A 16,356-nucleotide genomic window follows, 5' to 3' on the forward strand; every position below is an offset into this window, starting at 1 on the left:
GGCATTTATAAGAGATCGAGCTTCCAAGACTCGCAAACACCGGTAAAGCTCACAGCTTGAACAGCGCAAGCGGGTAGCTAAGCCTTGGGTCAGCCACCAGGCGAATTACCGGCATGTGATGCAATCGGTCGCGTAAAAGATCGTAACAGTTTAGTGAAAGGCGTTCGCTTCGACCGAAATGCACCAATCTCACTAATCATGCAGATTTATAAGTACACCGCGGACTCTATGCTTCGATCAAAATGCACCACTCTCACCAATCATGCAGATTTATAAGTACACCGCGTATGTTGTACCGCACAGAACGGCTTGTCACAACGAAGAAAGCAACGCACGTGCGCCTGAGTTTCGCGCTGCACGCGAATTCGAAATGAGAAATCGGCGCCACATCGCTCGTCGCGCGAAACCAGTGGAAACGACGTTAGCGATTGTAGATATAGTCACAATCAGACTTACTTCGATGATTACGTTCTCCATCTGTGCGGCGAGTCAAACAAGTGCAGCAAGTGGCCTCCGAACTACATCTGAAAAGCCTTCAAGTTCGAAAGCCTGCCGATAAACCCACACACAAACAAGGCTGGGCGACACAAACACATATAGTTCGATACCGAAACTAACTGAGCTGTACCGCGATGGGCATACCCCCGCTTCACTTTGTACAGTATTGCTTCGTTTGTTGAAGTATACATACAATACGGTAATATATAATCATAGTTTATTTCTTATCTGGATGTTCGTTCATAACAAGTAGCTTGTTTCTCGGTGGCATAGTTTCTTTTTCAAGACGGGGGTGTGGCGCCAATGCTCCCGCTCTCTATTGGCGACTGCTCTAACTGCTCTTTCGCACATCCCTTCGGTTAACCTTGGCCGAACATCGCTCGGTCAGGCGAGCGTCTAAAAAGCGTACAGAATCCTTTTGTGTTTGTCAGCTAGGTACCTAGGGAGAGAATCTCAGGGATTTTCGATGGTGGCGCCGTCACTTCTTAGCGGAGCTTTTTGGAAAGCCGCTTCCCCCGACCGGTGTCGGCTGTGTTCCACGTGTGCACGGTATCGCGCGTTCGTCTCTCGTCTCTGTACCGACGACAATGACCGCGTGTCGTGCAGCTTTCGTTTCGACAGCGTAGTCCGTGAACCGGTGTCCCGTAGCGACTTTGTCGTGACCGCCTTTGCTTGATTGACGGACGTCGAGGGCGAAGCAGAGCGAAGATGCTGCAATGCGCTGCTTTGCCACAACAAGTAAGTAGCGATCTCTGTTCGAGTTTTGCTCCGCTAGTCTCTGTCGCGAGTAATAGCCACAAGTGCCGGCGTACCGGTTACATATCAAAGTGTGATAGTATAGCTATGCTGCCGTTCTTACGTTGTGGGTTCGGAGCGTGATAAACATTTCGAACTGCGGCACAAGAGGCTCATCCGCGATCGCTGCGCGAGCAGAAAATAATTTGCTGCGAAAGAACCGATCGTGTGTTTCATGCACGGGAGTGTCTAGCGTTACGTCTAGACGTAACAGTAGGAGCCGTTGCAGTTACGTCTGGACGTAAGAATAACGAGTCTTAGAAGTTACGTCCAGCGTGGCAATACAAATACAGCCCGTTAGACCTTCATGCACCTTCATGCAGCCTTCATGCACTACAGTCGCTACAGTTGGACATGGTTAATTTGCACCAACTCGTCCAATGTTCGGCTTTGCGTAAGTGATAACTGCTACTGATATCTCATCAACTAGTAGTGAGGGCACATTCACTTGTCGTTAATCCTAGGCAAGTTCGTAGATTCTTTGTACTGCGGTAATGAATAATCCTGTTTGGCGACTGGGACGTTTGAAAACCTGGTACTTATAAACAAGAAACAGCTAAAGAAGCGACTTAGCATTTTATTCTAATGGTGCGCTGGGCGATGTTTCGTTAACTTCGCGATTACTTGTACTAGTTTTTTGTACCGAAACATGTCTTACAGTCTGAATCACACTTGTCTGGAGTGCCCAAGCTGTTCACTCGGCCGCCGTCTTTTGCAAAGGTACGCAGAGAGTGACGCCATACAAATACCACGGTCATACGGCAAGATGCAAACATTCGAATGTAACAGAGAGTTGGTAAAACACTAATGTTTTACTAGTACAAAAAAGGAAGACATGAAAGAAACTAAACTAGACATGTCAGCCTCATCATTGTACAAAATATTCACGAAGGTAATTTCGAATAGGATAAGAGCCAAGTACACTTGACTTTGAAGGGACCCTGAAACTGTTTTTGAAATTTTGTAAGAATTTAGGCTTCATCATCATCAAATCATTCGCACCATGAATTAAGTCACGCACTGCGTATCCAGGCAGCTGCAAGCAATTATAGTGACACACTCCTCAACCCTGCTTTGCCTCCTCAACTTGTCAAAACAGCCAACCGTCGCTGGCGACTGCAGCGCACTCGACAGGTCAAGCTCCATTGAGCGTGTGCCGTCAGGCAACAGAGACCAAGTGTGTGGAGTGGTTGAGATCTGCTCCAAAAGCATGCAGACAAACAAACAAAAAGTATATGAGAGCGATCGCTGATCAGCCTCAATTCGGGCAAAGCGGTTGTGTCTACAGGGGTGAAGCTAGAGCCGCAGACACGTGGATCCTGCAGGCATTGGGTGGATAACAAACAAAATATCTTGCTGGGCTAGTTGGTTCATAATCTTCAAAATTGGATAGCGCGAAATCGGACAGATGCACAGGACCTGTTCGATTTCGTGCTATCCAATTTTGAAGGTTGAGTGGATAGCGAGAGCCCGATGCTCACTGCAGTGATGAGCTGAAGCAACTCTGCTCACCAGATGCCTTACAAGCTTTACAAGTCACCACTTGCTATATTTGTGGCACACAAGTCAGCTAGGGCATCAGTGGTGTCAGAGAAAAAAAATTTTGTGATAAACGCTGTCACGCAGCCCATGTCAACACAGAATGCTCGCTGCCAACCGAAAGTTCCGTGACTATACTGTTGCAAGTTACAGCTGTTGTAATGCTTATGTTACAGTTGTTCCAGGACCAGCAGCGGTAACACGTTGCATTATAGACTGCTGCGTGTAATCTCCATAAGCAGTATTTTCATTCCCTATGTTTAGGTGGCAAACTTCTTTTAGCAACTTCACCATTGTGTTCCTAGCAGAGATATTCCACGATATCAGCTGACAGTCACACAACAAATATGAAGCTGTACGCTGACATAATCACCTTACACGTATACCACAGTGACTTGGAGATGTTTGCCTTTGTAAACTTTTCCAAATCTTTTTTTTTTAGATACAAGCAGTTTATTACCAGCATGAGAATAAGTAAAGTGTTAATAGTGACTCCATTCCGTTCAGGTGGTTGAGTTTCTTGAGCAGGTGACTTGACGAGGGTGCTTTTGCCGAATTTTGTTTACTAAAGGACAGCTGCCGGCAGGGCACCTGTTTCATAGTCCCCCTCAGGAATGAAAAAATCCTCACCATTATTTGAATGTTTGTTTATTTCTTGCAATGTTTAAAATACCACTGGCATAAGCAGCCAGTGTGCCCTGCAAACTTGTCATTGACGTCGACTATACTCGTAGAACAGGTGAATTATCAGTGAGCCTGAGCAGCCACTAAATGCATGATACAGATTATGAGGTCACAAGTTGTCACTAATTTGGGCATTTGCGCTTACTTTGAAACCATATTAAAATGTGTTTAAGACTACGTTCACCAGTAATACATGGTTTGAGGTGCCTATATGTGCGGGAGAATGTAACACAAAAGATTTTGGCTTTGAAGTTGCGTTGTCAGGGGACCTTTAAGTGGCACAATCAATCAATGCACAGGCCTTGTTGAGAAAACAAATGTATTTGCTTGCTTCAGCATTCTGCACATTACAAAAGTGGTTGGCTGTAAACATCTGCAGCCCCACTGCTGTGGGGCATCTGTTGTTCTCCAATAAACCCTATTACACTACTACGTATGGCCATTGTCACTGAAAGCCACGTGCATAAAAATGAATGTTAAAGATTTGCTAAAAACTGCGCATAACAAGCTGCTGCCCAACATCAACATGCACTTTGTGCCCAAGCATGCTGCTATTGTCAAATTTGACGCAAAACATGATTTTAATTCATGACCTTGAGAAATAGTTGGAATGCTTATTCTGATTATGGACTGAAATGTTGCTAATCTTGGAAGTTATTTGTTCTTGGACACATTGCACACTTGGTTCAGTGAATATGCTTGGTCAATATGTTTTAGAGTCTGGGCATGCACTCTGAATAATGTCTTTCAATAGAGAAACCAAAGCAAATTTTCACATTGTGCTTTTTATTGGCATTCCAGGAGCAACACAGTAGGATGACTAAAGGACGTAACACTTCTGGACGGGAATTATATGTTGAAGAATTGTTTTGAAATGTACAATAACGAAGATATTGGCATTCTCCTTGCACCATCATCTGCGAGCTGCAAAGGTGAACACACTCTCATGTTAACAGGGCCACGTGCATGCACTGGTACAAGGTTGTTCAGATGTGCTAGACAGAACAAAACACAATCTTAAGTCTTCATGCACCAACCACAGAAAATGAGGGCCGAACATCAGCTCCACAAGTGAAAGCAGGTTTCTAGCAGCCTCATATCAACAGTCACTCTGTTTAACTCGATCATAATTGCTCATTCCTCTGCTGTATAGACCGTTTTCATAGCGCCCTTCACGCGAACAGCTCCAAGCCACCATGTTTAGGGCGCCACAGCAGATGACACTGCGACTAGGTTGACTACCTACTGCGATTGCCGGTGCGCGGCGTTTCGAGCCCGCATGTTGTGAATTGTGCTGGAAATGTGTTGCTAAAGATGGTTGGAAGGTGCTGTTTTCCGTTGTGTCACCAACTAGGCTACCGTGACGAGAACGGAAAGGTATGTGCAACAGAGCGATGTAAGCAAACACACGTGTCACATATCTATGCACAGTGCATGTGTCAATGTCATTATAGTCGTGGAAATGCTAGGCCGTGCAGGCATGCTGTGGATTTTTATGTAAAATGCTCGTCCCTGCGATGGATGGCGCATAAAGCGCGTTGCAGTGGCTTCCATACTTGACGTTGGCGACCTAGAATTCCGACATTGCCAGCTTTGCAGGAAAATGGGAAGTATGTTGCTGGCAGCGCGGTTCAGGGCCACGAAGCGTGCGGAATGAAACTCGCAGTCTTGTTGATGTAGCCGGTGGAGTCGGGACATGATAGCGCGGGCAGCAATGACGCCAAGCCACCGACATAATAAGTACATACAGTGTATTTTGCCAAATGGAAGGCCGCTGCTGGCAGCCAAGTTGTTGTGGTACCTCAGCGGACCTGACTACACTCAATTTCACACATCAAGCGCACCGCTGTTGAAGCTGTGCAAGTTGTTTGGTCAGCAAAATGTATAAATCCGCGTGTCCGCTTTCTTTAGTTTTCGCGGTTGTGAATGCTCGTGTGAGCCGAGCACGAGCGTGTGTGTGAGGCATCGCGACCGGCTACAAATGAAATACTGAAACAACGAAACGTCAGGTGATGTGAAACAGCACATTAAAAGCCGCATAACGGAGTTTGTTTATTTCTAATTAGGGCACAAATCATGTATTACTCAGCCTGAAAAAAATATCACAGTCTGGCGGTAAAGACATTGAACTATTTGTTAGCGCAAACACATTTTTGTTTTTCGAAGTATCGCTAGCCTCTACAGCGTTGCACTTGTTGTATGTGGGACAGAGTACGCGAAAGTGCTCGGCACTGGCCGCTTGAGACTTCCAGTCTCGCGCGTCCACCTCGTTTTGCAGGCCGGTCACCGTTGTGTTCTTCATAGGCGATGCTGCTACAGTTACATGGACGTAACTTTCCGTCAGCAGCTTTCAGCTCTGACGAGCGATATTCCTCGTTACCGGCTACTGAATTCCGAGTTGGAGGGGTTATGCGTCCGCCTCGGCGCAGCAGCCGCGTCAAATCGTTCGTCCACCCGGTCGACGGGTCACTCATTACAACGTCGAAGTCAGTTGCACGACCTTTTCAACGCAAGGCACGAGCGGATTCATTCGCAGAGATTTCGGAGGCGGTCTCACTCGGACTCAGACTCACTAAAATTTTCCTCAGCTGCACTGACTCGGACATAATCTTGCCAAAATATGATGGTGTTCTGTCAAATAAGGTTCCCAAGGTGCTGCAGTCACAAACACACTGCTGCGCTGGATTCAGCGTCTCTGTCACGCAGCGTGGTTTCCCTCTCGTAGTCTCCGCTTCCGGCGAGCTGTCTGCGACACTCAGGCTTGGCAGCCATTAGAAATGGAGCTCCCACTCGCTTCTTCTGTCAGGTGCGAATTACGCTCTGCGATTCGTTTTTTGTGTGCAAAAAACACTGCGCCGGTGGACATTCATTCCCAATTGTCTACGGAAAAGTGTACGAGCATTCAACATGTGTGCAAATGGTGCGGAAAATTCAAAGACGGACGTGCAGACGTCCATGACGAACAGCGTTCTGGACGCCCATCGGTTTCGGACGAAACAATTGCGAAAGTGGAAGAAACAATGCTGAAAGATCGAAGGGTGACGGTTCGGGAGCTCTGCAAGACGATCCCCGATGTCAGCAAGACCTGCATTGACAAAATTTTGACAGACCATTTAGGGTATGCAGAGGTTTCTGCAAGGTAGGTCCAGGGAATGCTTACAGAAAACCATAAATGGAGACGTGTTGAAGCAGCCTGCGAATTTCTTCAGGCCTACGAAACCGATGGCGAGAAATTCTTGGACTTCATTGTCACTGGGGTCGTGTAGTGGACCTGTGTCCACTACACGACACCAGTGGAAACATCCAGAGTCGCCGAAGCCGCTAGAGTTCAAACAGACTGTCGCCGGCAAAGTGATGGCGAGTGTTTTTTGGGACAGGAGGGATTATTGTTGTGCGAATTCATGCCCGCTGGTACAACAATCAATGCGAACCGCTACTGTGAGACGCTGGAGAACCTTCGCCGCGCGATTCAAAACAAGAGGAGAGGCGTACTCACGAAGGGAGTGCGTTTCCATCAGGACAACGCTCGTCCGCACATTGCCTGTGTAACGATTGATCTCATCAACAAATGTGGATGGGATACTGTCACTCACCCGCCCTACAGCCCAGACTTAGCCCCAAGTGACTACCATCTCTTCCCAGAATTGAAGAAATACCTGGATGTGATTCATTTCAGAACCGAAGAGGAGCTTAAAGAAGAGGTTTTAAGCTATCTACGTGGCATGGCAGTAGAGTTCTACGATGTAGGCATAAATAAGATGGTACACCACATGCAAAAATGCATTGATCTCCACGGTGATTATGTTGAAAAATAGGGGAAAGTCTAAGCTTTCCAAACATGTATTATTTAATGCCAATAAGCATGTTTTTTATTGTGAAAAATTACTGCGAACCTTACTTTACGGACAGCCCTTGTATTACGCAGCCAGACTCTCCAAGTGAGTCGACTCATGAGTGAGTTTGCCAACCTATGGCAGTGTGAGATCATGTACCATTTTTAAGTTTCACAATCCAACCTTCACTCAGCTTTTTACCCGGTGGACACGTGTGAAAGCTGGCACTGGGCTCCGGTGCGTGTATCCTGCACTGTGGCACCGAGTACTGGCCTATCATATAAGAACCCTTCAAAGACAGGGATTACATATTGCTTCTTAACACCTATAGCGCACAGAAAAGACAGGAACACAGAAGTACGACGCAGACACAGCGCTATGTCTGCTAGCGCTGTGTCCGCGCCATAACTCTGTGTTCCTGTCCTTTCTGTGCACTATAGGTGTTAAGATGGAATACCAACATGCCCAAGCTCACGTTTTCATATTTCTGTGCTTTCAAGTGTTGTCAAGTGCTCATCCGAAACGGGAGAACTCCTCATTTAATCAAAATTACAGCACAGGTGGTATTCTAAAATTTTGTTTTCAGCACATGTAGGTGCTCCCTAAGCAGACAACGCTGCTGCTGCTGATCCTGCCTATCTGTCACGCTGACGGTGGCGCCAGCTTTTCAAGTGGTGGGCTTCGTGCCCAATAGTATGGGAAAGGGAAGGGAAACAGAAGTGAGTGTGAGGAGGAGGGGAGATGGGGAAGCATAGCATATTCTTATATAGTACATTATAGCAAGGGGTGGAAAGGGAAAAGAGGGTGAGGAGGAGGGGAACACCACTAGCTTTGTTTCCTCAGTCTTTGTGCCATAGTGCGTAGCTGCCCCCAGTTTTTTTTTTTTTTTTCTCATCACTAACTGCCACATTCAAGAACCAACTTTATACTTAGCTTTTGACTTAAGAGTGTAACCGGCCCTTAACACCTTTTAAGAATGAGCCTTGCACTTAAGTGCAGCATTTGTTGGCACGCACTTCAGCACCGTAATTGTAAGGTGGCACCGTCCTTTTAGATATTTATCACTCTATAACTTTTTTTTTACAGGCTCTCCACCTAAAGTATGACAAGGAAGCAGTAGACTCATCATTCACGATGCTTATTTTATGTGCTTCCAAGGGATGCGGCCAAAGGACGACCTGCGGAATATTTGTGCGCTCGATCGGCGCCGCAATCTCCCGAGCAAAGTTCACCTTTGCTGAAGATCCAAGCGTAAGAAACTGAAGCAGCAGACGGCTTCAAGCCATGATCTGTGCGAATCACCTTTATGGGAGCTGCAAAAAAGAATAAAAAGTGTATCCCCAGTGTTTATGTACTTTTATTATACTGTAACAGTATATTTCTGAACAAACCATCTGAAACATGGTGGATCGGTAGCACTGCAGAAAGCCGATGAATGCTTGTGAAAACATGGAAATACACAAAGCAGCATACGATCTTACCACTCGTGTGGCCGCTGCATCTTTCCTTTGCCCCAAGGAAGCACGCAGCACAGTGAAGCGGACTTACGAGCTGACGTCCAAGGACGCGGCAGATGCTCAACATAAATTTTCTCGCTTAAAACAAAAATCACTATAATTAAACTTTCCAATCAAGTGCAAGCACCCAATTTTAATTTGACTGCATCACTAAAGTGCATGTGCCTGAACACGAGTCATTTATTTATTTAACTTACTCTCAATGCCAGTGTTACAGAGGAGAGTTGTTAATACATGTACATTACACAATGTTATGCATGGCAGCTTGAAAAGATTAATGGTCTCGGTTATTGGCGACAAAGGCGAGGAGGTGGTTCTATTCAGATGCTGTCTTTGGCAGAATTGAATTGAGAAAAAAAAAAAGGTTTGTCTGGCAATTTGGCACTTGGACTTTGATGTGGTATATTCGCATTTGTGTGTATATGGGTGGTGCGACACCCCCACTTATACATTTTTCTATGTTTTCACTCCTTATTCTTTGAAACTTCTCGGTGATTGATCTCCATACTTTTTTTGACACACTTACTGGCAACTATCTGGCATATGGTGTTATTGTATTGTGTTGATATACTTTGTAGAATTTTTTAAAAATTGTCAGAATGGACGCAGACTCGCCGTTTTGCTTCACCACAAAACATATCGCGAGAGAGAATAGCGGACGACAATGAGAGGCAACAAGAAAGCACCATTCCTTTTCTAGCAACCACTATGGCAACGTTCACATCCCTCCTAAGGACAGAGAAAGAAATTTTCTTGCAATGATTCTGTCATGAAAGAGGTCGAATATTGCACTAAAAAGCTTGCCCACAATTTCTTAGAACAGAATCTTGAGAAGTATGAGTGCAATGTCGGGGACGTTTGGCATGGAAGGACCCCATCAAAGAGACGCGCCACGGTGGTGTGGTTATGGTGCTCGACTGCTTACCCAAAGGGCGCGGGATCGAATCCCGGCCACGGCGGCCGCATTTAATTTATAAAGGATGAGCGATAGAACTTAATGATACCCTGAACGATAGACGATTCTGTACAAATGCTGTGTTGCCAGTTCCATGTGACAGCAGGTTGTCTAAATCGTCTTTATACTTTAAATATTGCAATCTATGCACACTGCTCTGAAGCCCATATTTCTGCCCACCTTTTCTTGGGGAGCAATTTCACTCGTACAAACAATCTCATTTGTTTCCACGTGGTGTCAGTTTGTGACCACGCGGAAGAAAGAATGCGTTATAGTTTTAAAAATCCGGACAGAAAATTGCGCTAGATCGTCGGAATCGATCGAGAACTGAGGACATGTGTAGAACGAGAACAGAAAACATGCGTCGTCTAGTTCTCTAAAGTCCGTGTATGCGCAGCTCACGTTCTTCCCCATTAAAGACGCAGGCTTTGGTCGCTATAGTTAACGCGATAATAAAGCAGAAAAGCGTTATTCCCAAATGCAAGGACAGCGGTAGCCGTAGAAGCACTACATATTCGCGTTACCACGCGGACCGCGCAAGCTTGTGCAGGATGCAGTGGCGTTTTGCTTACCTGCTGACGACCAGTAGGCAAAGTGTCGCGTATCAAATATTGATGCTTGATGTTCCGGATGGTACTAGATATGATCACCACGTATAAATCCATATAGATTTCACAATGTCACGGAGAACAGCGCAGAAGTTTGGAAGTTGAAAGCACGCGTTGGAGCCAGAAAGGTAAACAGGAAGTCGCCATGACACTTGCTGCAGGAAACAGGTGGCGCTTTGCGCAGTCAGAAACCGAAACCGAAATCGCCTTCAATCGAGCCGTCATTTGCGGGCGCCAATGCATAAAATAGAAAACTTTTTCTTCATGGGAAAAATTTATTACTGTGTAACATACCTCTGGGCCAGGGGCGTAGCCAAGGGGGGGGGGGGGGGTTGGGGGGGTTCAAACCCCCCCCGAAATTTTTCAATTTTGCTTGCGTATATATACACGCACACATACAAACGCACGCACGAACATACATAATGTATGGTTGAACCCCCCCCCGAAAAAAATTTCTGGCTACGCCCCTGCTCTGGGCTATTTGGCTGAGCTAAAGGTGTGGAACAAAGATCAGTCTCGAGCTTTCCCACTCTCGCTGAGGCTTCGTAACATTTTGATCTGCAGAAACCAGCCGCAGATTTAAAAAATAATAATAAAATCGATTAGTGACGTCATGCTGACTGACCGGTAGTGGGGTTCGGCGCGAAGTTCAAAAGTTTGATTTTGAACTTTTTCTTTTTCATGAATCAACTTGCGACTGCGAAAACAAAGATAAAAGGTCCCACTCTTAAGATCCCACTTGTGAAAGGTCCCACTTGTGAAAGATTATGACAATTAAAACATTACAAGCTACTATGCTTCAGAAATAGCCCTAGCTTTCTGTGCCAAGTCTCACAATCACAAAGATTGGCTCTCAATGTATTATGGAGAAAAACACAATGAAGAAAAAAGGATGAGCCGCTGTCCCCATGGTGAAGCCCTCCATCGACATCTTCCTTTATTAGAACACACTGAATAGATCCTAATGATGACAGCACCACTCCTAGTCTTCTACACAGTTGTCAACACAAGATGTTGCTGTTGAGTGAGCACTTACTTGGTACGTTAAATGACATTTGAAGTCGGGATCATGGCGAAATCCAGTCTGGCTAGGAGGGTACATTTGAAATAAAAAAGAGACGCAGACCAGTCCAAACAAAATGTTTATGACGTTTCATCTTCTAAATAAAACAAACCACTTATGATGTATTCATCGTGAACAAGGCTTCCATTCTGGAAGTCCAAACGTCATAAACATTCTGTTTTGACTGGTTGGTGCCCCTTTTTGTTTCATAGTTAAATAAAATTTTAAGCTAATAATTGCAGAGTGTGAAGAGTGAAATTATTTCATTTGAGACAGTCAAGATTTCAGTCTTACTCAAGAGGAAGGAATGGAATGCACACACACTGGGTGTCTGTGCTTGTTCTGCATACTTTTAGTTCCCTTTAAAGGGCCCCTGACGCCAAAATCAAAACCTCGAGATGTTTGTGTTGTTTGATTGTCCTGCACACGTGGGCACTTCTGGCCGATTATTAGTGGCAAACGTTACCGTCAAGATATTTTAATTTGGTTTTAAAGTAAGTGAGAGTGCTCATCCGAGTTGGCAACACTTCGCGACATATCCACTAATATGACGTAGATGAAGGCCCCGTGTGATGTTCCACAAGAAAAGCCAGTACTGTTGACGTCGCAAAAGATGGGCAGGTCACACACAATACCACAACTGGCACCCGACCAAGGCTATTGTTTCTCGTCCCTCTCCCTCAGTTGTCGGGCTGCTCACAGGTTGGTTTTGGCTGCTTAAGCCAGGAATGCTTTAAATTTTCCTGAGGGGACACGCACTTAACCGGCTTAACTCATACCGAAGCACCCACATCGTTTCATACTTTATCGCGCACGGGGCCCCCGATTTGAAAACTGCGCTATCAATGTCACCAAACCTTTAGCACACAATGTCTTAGGTGCTTCCCCGCTGTGGGGCAGTAGTTTCTTATGACTTGAGGCGGGTGTTTCAAAATGAAGCTAAAAGTGGCCAGAATTACCGACACTAGCATTAATTATACAATATGTCAGAGCGCTTATGCCTCACTCAATTTCAGCATCGCCAGACACAAGGCTACAAGTTACAGTAAAAAAAAGTCACAAACTAAAATTTCACCTGTCAGGGGTCCTTTAACCTTTCACATCCTTTTATGCTGTTTCAACACCGGTGCATTTCTCCTTCACACGCAGGGAGTGAGCATGCATACTTTGGTCATTGAAGCATAAATCAAAGAAAAGTAATACATAATAGAAAGAGAAGAGAGCTGGGCTGCTGGGAGAGAAGCATGAAGTCTACCTCCAAGCAACAACAAAGATTCATCTGTGTGTGTATGGCAGCTCGCATGAGATGACAAAAAGTACATGGTTTAAAAACTTTACTTTGAACTTTATGGCTAGTTTTTTGGCGGAGCCAGCATTCCAAGAGCTATGCTCATTGAGATGAGGAAGAGCAGCCTATGGCCAATAGATGTCGGGCCACTTCTTGTGTCTTTTGAAATAGCTAAAAGCACCAGCAAAGCATACTTAAACGCAGCTCGTCAGCCCCTGCGTTCTCCATGGGGTCGGATCCCCTCCACAGGGGTTATGACTGTACTTGCAGCACGGGCACCTGCACAAATAAAGGTTGTATAGTGCACACTATAGTACAGCTGAAAACCCTATTGCATTCATTCTCATAAATGTGAATCACAAAAACTGTTCATTAGTTTAAAGGGACACTAAAGAGAAACAATGAATCGGTTTAGATCGATAAATTGTGCTCTGAGAACTCTAATGTCATTAATTTCGCCATCATAGGTTTATTAATAGAGGAGAAAATCAAGTTCAAAGTTTCGTTTTTTAAATTTCGTGCCAAAATCTCCCCACGTGACGTAACGGATTTTAAAGTGTATTTATGGTATTTTGGTACCATTGGCTCAACAAAATTACCCAGACTTGGTATGTTCAGTCTATGGCACCCTCAGAGGACAATGTACTTCATTTTTACCGATTAAGATCTACGTAGTCCCTAGTAGGCGCCGTCACGGCAAATGGTGCGGAAACTTCAAGGTGGCGTCACCACCCACATTTTGTTTTTGCGTGTTTTCTCACAGCAAGCGTGGTGTTTTTGGTATTGCGAAAGAGTAGTTTACTAATATGAGAAAAATCGTTTTGCTCTTTAGTGTCCCTATAACTCTAGGCTGAGAAGGTAACAGGGTTTGTACAGGTTTCGATAGCCCAATTCCAAGGGACTTTAAAATCACTACTGAAGGTTTCTCAAGGATGTAAGGCAGCATCCCAAGTAGAAGCTTTTGCAATAACAATGTTTCCAAATGAATATCGTTAGCTTTACAGATTAAGAATACAAAATTGTGTCTGGCTCACACACAGCACTTTATTAAAGCTTTGGCTGCATAAGGACAGTGGACATTGTTTGAGCTAGAAGATATATAGTTTCACTTTGTGTGCTACTTGCTTGACAGAGTTAAGATATAGAGGAGAAAAAAAAATTCTTCGAGCGTGCACTCTAACGCTTTAGCCCTAGAGCATTAGTTTGATGAGGCTGGCGCTCCACTGTGCCCATGCATGGAGCAATGGACTCAGCAGTCAGTAGCGTTCTTACGTACCGGATGGTGCTAGAGGCGGCGGTGGCTGGTTTTGTGGCACTAATAGTTTCCTTGCAACTTTCTGGCTTGGCCTGCTCGCACAATCACTTCGTTCGTTCTCCACGTATATGTTCGCCCGTCATTTCTTCACGTAATGGTCTTTCTGGCTTGCATCACCTGGACATAGGCGACAAGGGAGCGTCATGTCAGAGCCACCCTCACGTACTTTTCACCTGTGCAGCAATTAGATTAATCACGAGAGCAATGGCCTGGTAGCTTTTGGTTATTGTTATATGTTACAACTTTAGATTTCAAAGAGCCAAAAAATCCGCTTCTCGATTTTACAAACTTCCTGATTTAATGAAATAATTCAAGTGTCCTCATGACTTCGTTAGATCAAGTTTTAACTGAATACCGTAAAATCCGGAGCAAGCACCACTCCCATAAAAACATAATCGGACAAGATTTGAAGAGGGGCCCTTGCTCGGTCACGGATCAAAATTCAATATGGAGGTAGAAGAGCCGCACGTGCTTCCAATGAAATGCGTTTTTGAATGAGCATGCATTTGCTGTCGTTATTAGCCCTTGTCAAGCGAATAAAAACACTGAATGAAGCAGTGTAAAGGGCGGGAGGCAGGGGGGATCACTGGCTCGGTCCCATTTGCAGATATTTCAAATATCTGAAAAAAAGGAGGGGGCGCTTGCTCGGGATTTTACGGTAGGTAGGCAGAAGAAATTTTTCAACATCAAGTATGGATGGTGAAGGTAAAACTTAATTACATTCTCAATAGGCCTTGGTTGTGGTTTGAGCCAAGTGTCGATAACACCATGTGTAGGCTAGTACCTTCGGACTATTATGAAAGGATGGTGCATTATGGACAGTACCGCTACTGCACCAGAGTGGCAGCTGCACCCTTGCATGTTGCTGTAATCCTATATTTGGGGGACACAGAAAGCATGTTTGCCATGTTGTTGTAGCATATAGCAGACAGCAGAGCAGTCTAGCCTACGACATGTTCATTCAATAAGCAAGTTTGACTGGTGTGAGTGACAAGCAATGTTACACAAGGGTCTTCCAGGAAGCGTAAGGCTGCTAGACTGTGCACCCATTGGCCTTTTGCAAAGTTGGTTGCTTGAGCTAACCTCATTCTTGCTGTTCATGCCTTAAATAAAGATGCATATATCCTGCTGTATATAGTCATACCTTTTTCATTTACATTGGTTTTTTATTGCAACTACTTTAAATGTATCACTCTCACAATCCTTATAAGCATTACATGGCGCATAATCTTACTGAAGGCCAGCTAAGCAGGCACATGAGATACGGTGTACAAAAAAAAGAGTGAACGCTTCTCGTCTTTCATTTTATATTTTCCGTCAGTACGCTTACAATTCAGCTTACAATTCGTAGAAGGCTCTTTACAAACCAACACTAAATGCGAGCGCACTAAACACGTTAAGTGCTGTCTGGTGAACTGTGGCACTTGTATCAAACTAGCGAACGAAGAGCGCCTGCTTCCTCTTGCAAGCAGTTGCAATCCCTTGGAAACATGGAGCGCGATGACACTTCATAATGCAAGCAAATCCGACATTCAAACCTGAACACTTGTGGCAATCAGGCTTCTTTTATGCGCGAAGAAACTGTTCCTATTAGTTGATGAGATAATAATAGTAGCAGTTATCAATTACGCAAAGCCGAACATTGGGCGAGTTGGTGCAAGTTAACCATGTCGAACTGTAGCGGCTGTAGTGCATGAAAACACACGATCGGTTCCTTCGCAGAAAACTTTTTTCTGCTCGCGCAGCGATCGCGGATGAGCCTCTTGTGCCGCAGTTCGAAATGTTTATCACGCTCCGTATCCACAACGTAAGAACGGCAGCATAGCTATATGATCACGCTCTCTGATATGTAAATGTAACAGGTACGCCGACATTTCAGACTAGCGGAGCACAACTCGAAATAACAGAGATCGCTACTTACTTGTCGTGGCAAGGCAGCGCATTGCAGCACCTTCGCTCTGTTTCGCCCTCGACGTCCGTCAATCAAGCAAAGGCAGTACTAGACGTTCTCTGAGGCAGTCACGACGAAGTCGCTACGGGACACCGGTTCACGGACTACGTTGTCCAGTGGTTCATTGCAGCACCTTCGCTCTGTTTCGCCCTCGACGTTCGTCAATCAAGCAAAGGCAGTACTAGACGTTCTCTGAGGCAGTCACGACGAAGTCGCTACGGGACACCGGTTCACGGACTACGTTGTCCAGTGGTTGTCAAGACGAAAGCTGCATGTGCTGCATGACTAGCGGTCTGCTCGCGGTCATCGT

At 45.2% G+C, this 16,356-nt stretch overlaps 2 long non-coding RNA genes across 2 annotated transcripts; one reads left to right on the forward strand and one right to left on the reverse strand.

Moving 5' to 3' along the window:
- The first annotated feature begins 1,000 nt into the window (after window positions 1–1,000).
- LOC119376155 (uncharacterized) lies at window positions 1,001–8,695 on the forward strand. Its single transcript, XR_005180512.2, has 3 exons — window positions 1,001–1,236; window positions 4,318–4,448; window positions 8,436–8,695. It is a non-coding gene; the product is annotated as an uncharacterized LOC119376155 (long non-coding RNA).
- Window positions 8,696–12,811: 4,116 nt separating this feature from the next.
- Window positions 12,812–16,342, reverse strand: LOC119376156 (uncharacterized). The gene is made up of 3 exons (XR_005180514.2): window positions 16,017–16,342; window positions 14,057–14,212; window positions 12,812–13,059 (listed from the first exon to the last, which is right to left on the reverse strand). It is a non-coding gene; the product is annotated as an uncharacterized LOC119376156 (long non-coding RNA).
- Between the last annotated feature and the right edge of the window lie 14 nt (window positions 16,343–16,356).

Source organism: Rhipicephalus sanguineus, unplaced genomic scaffold, assembly GCF_013339695.2.
Source record: "Rhipicephalus sanguineus isolate Rsan-2018 unplaced genomic scaffold, BIME_Rsan_1.4 Seq1104, whole genome shotgun sequence".
Classification (NCBI taxonomy): Eukaryota; Metazoa; Arthropoda; class Arachnida; order Ixodida; family Ixodidae; genus Rhipicephalus; species Rhipicephalus sanguineus.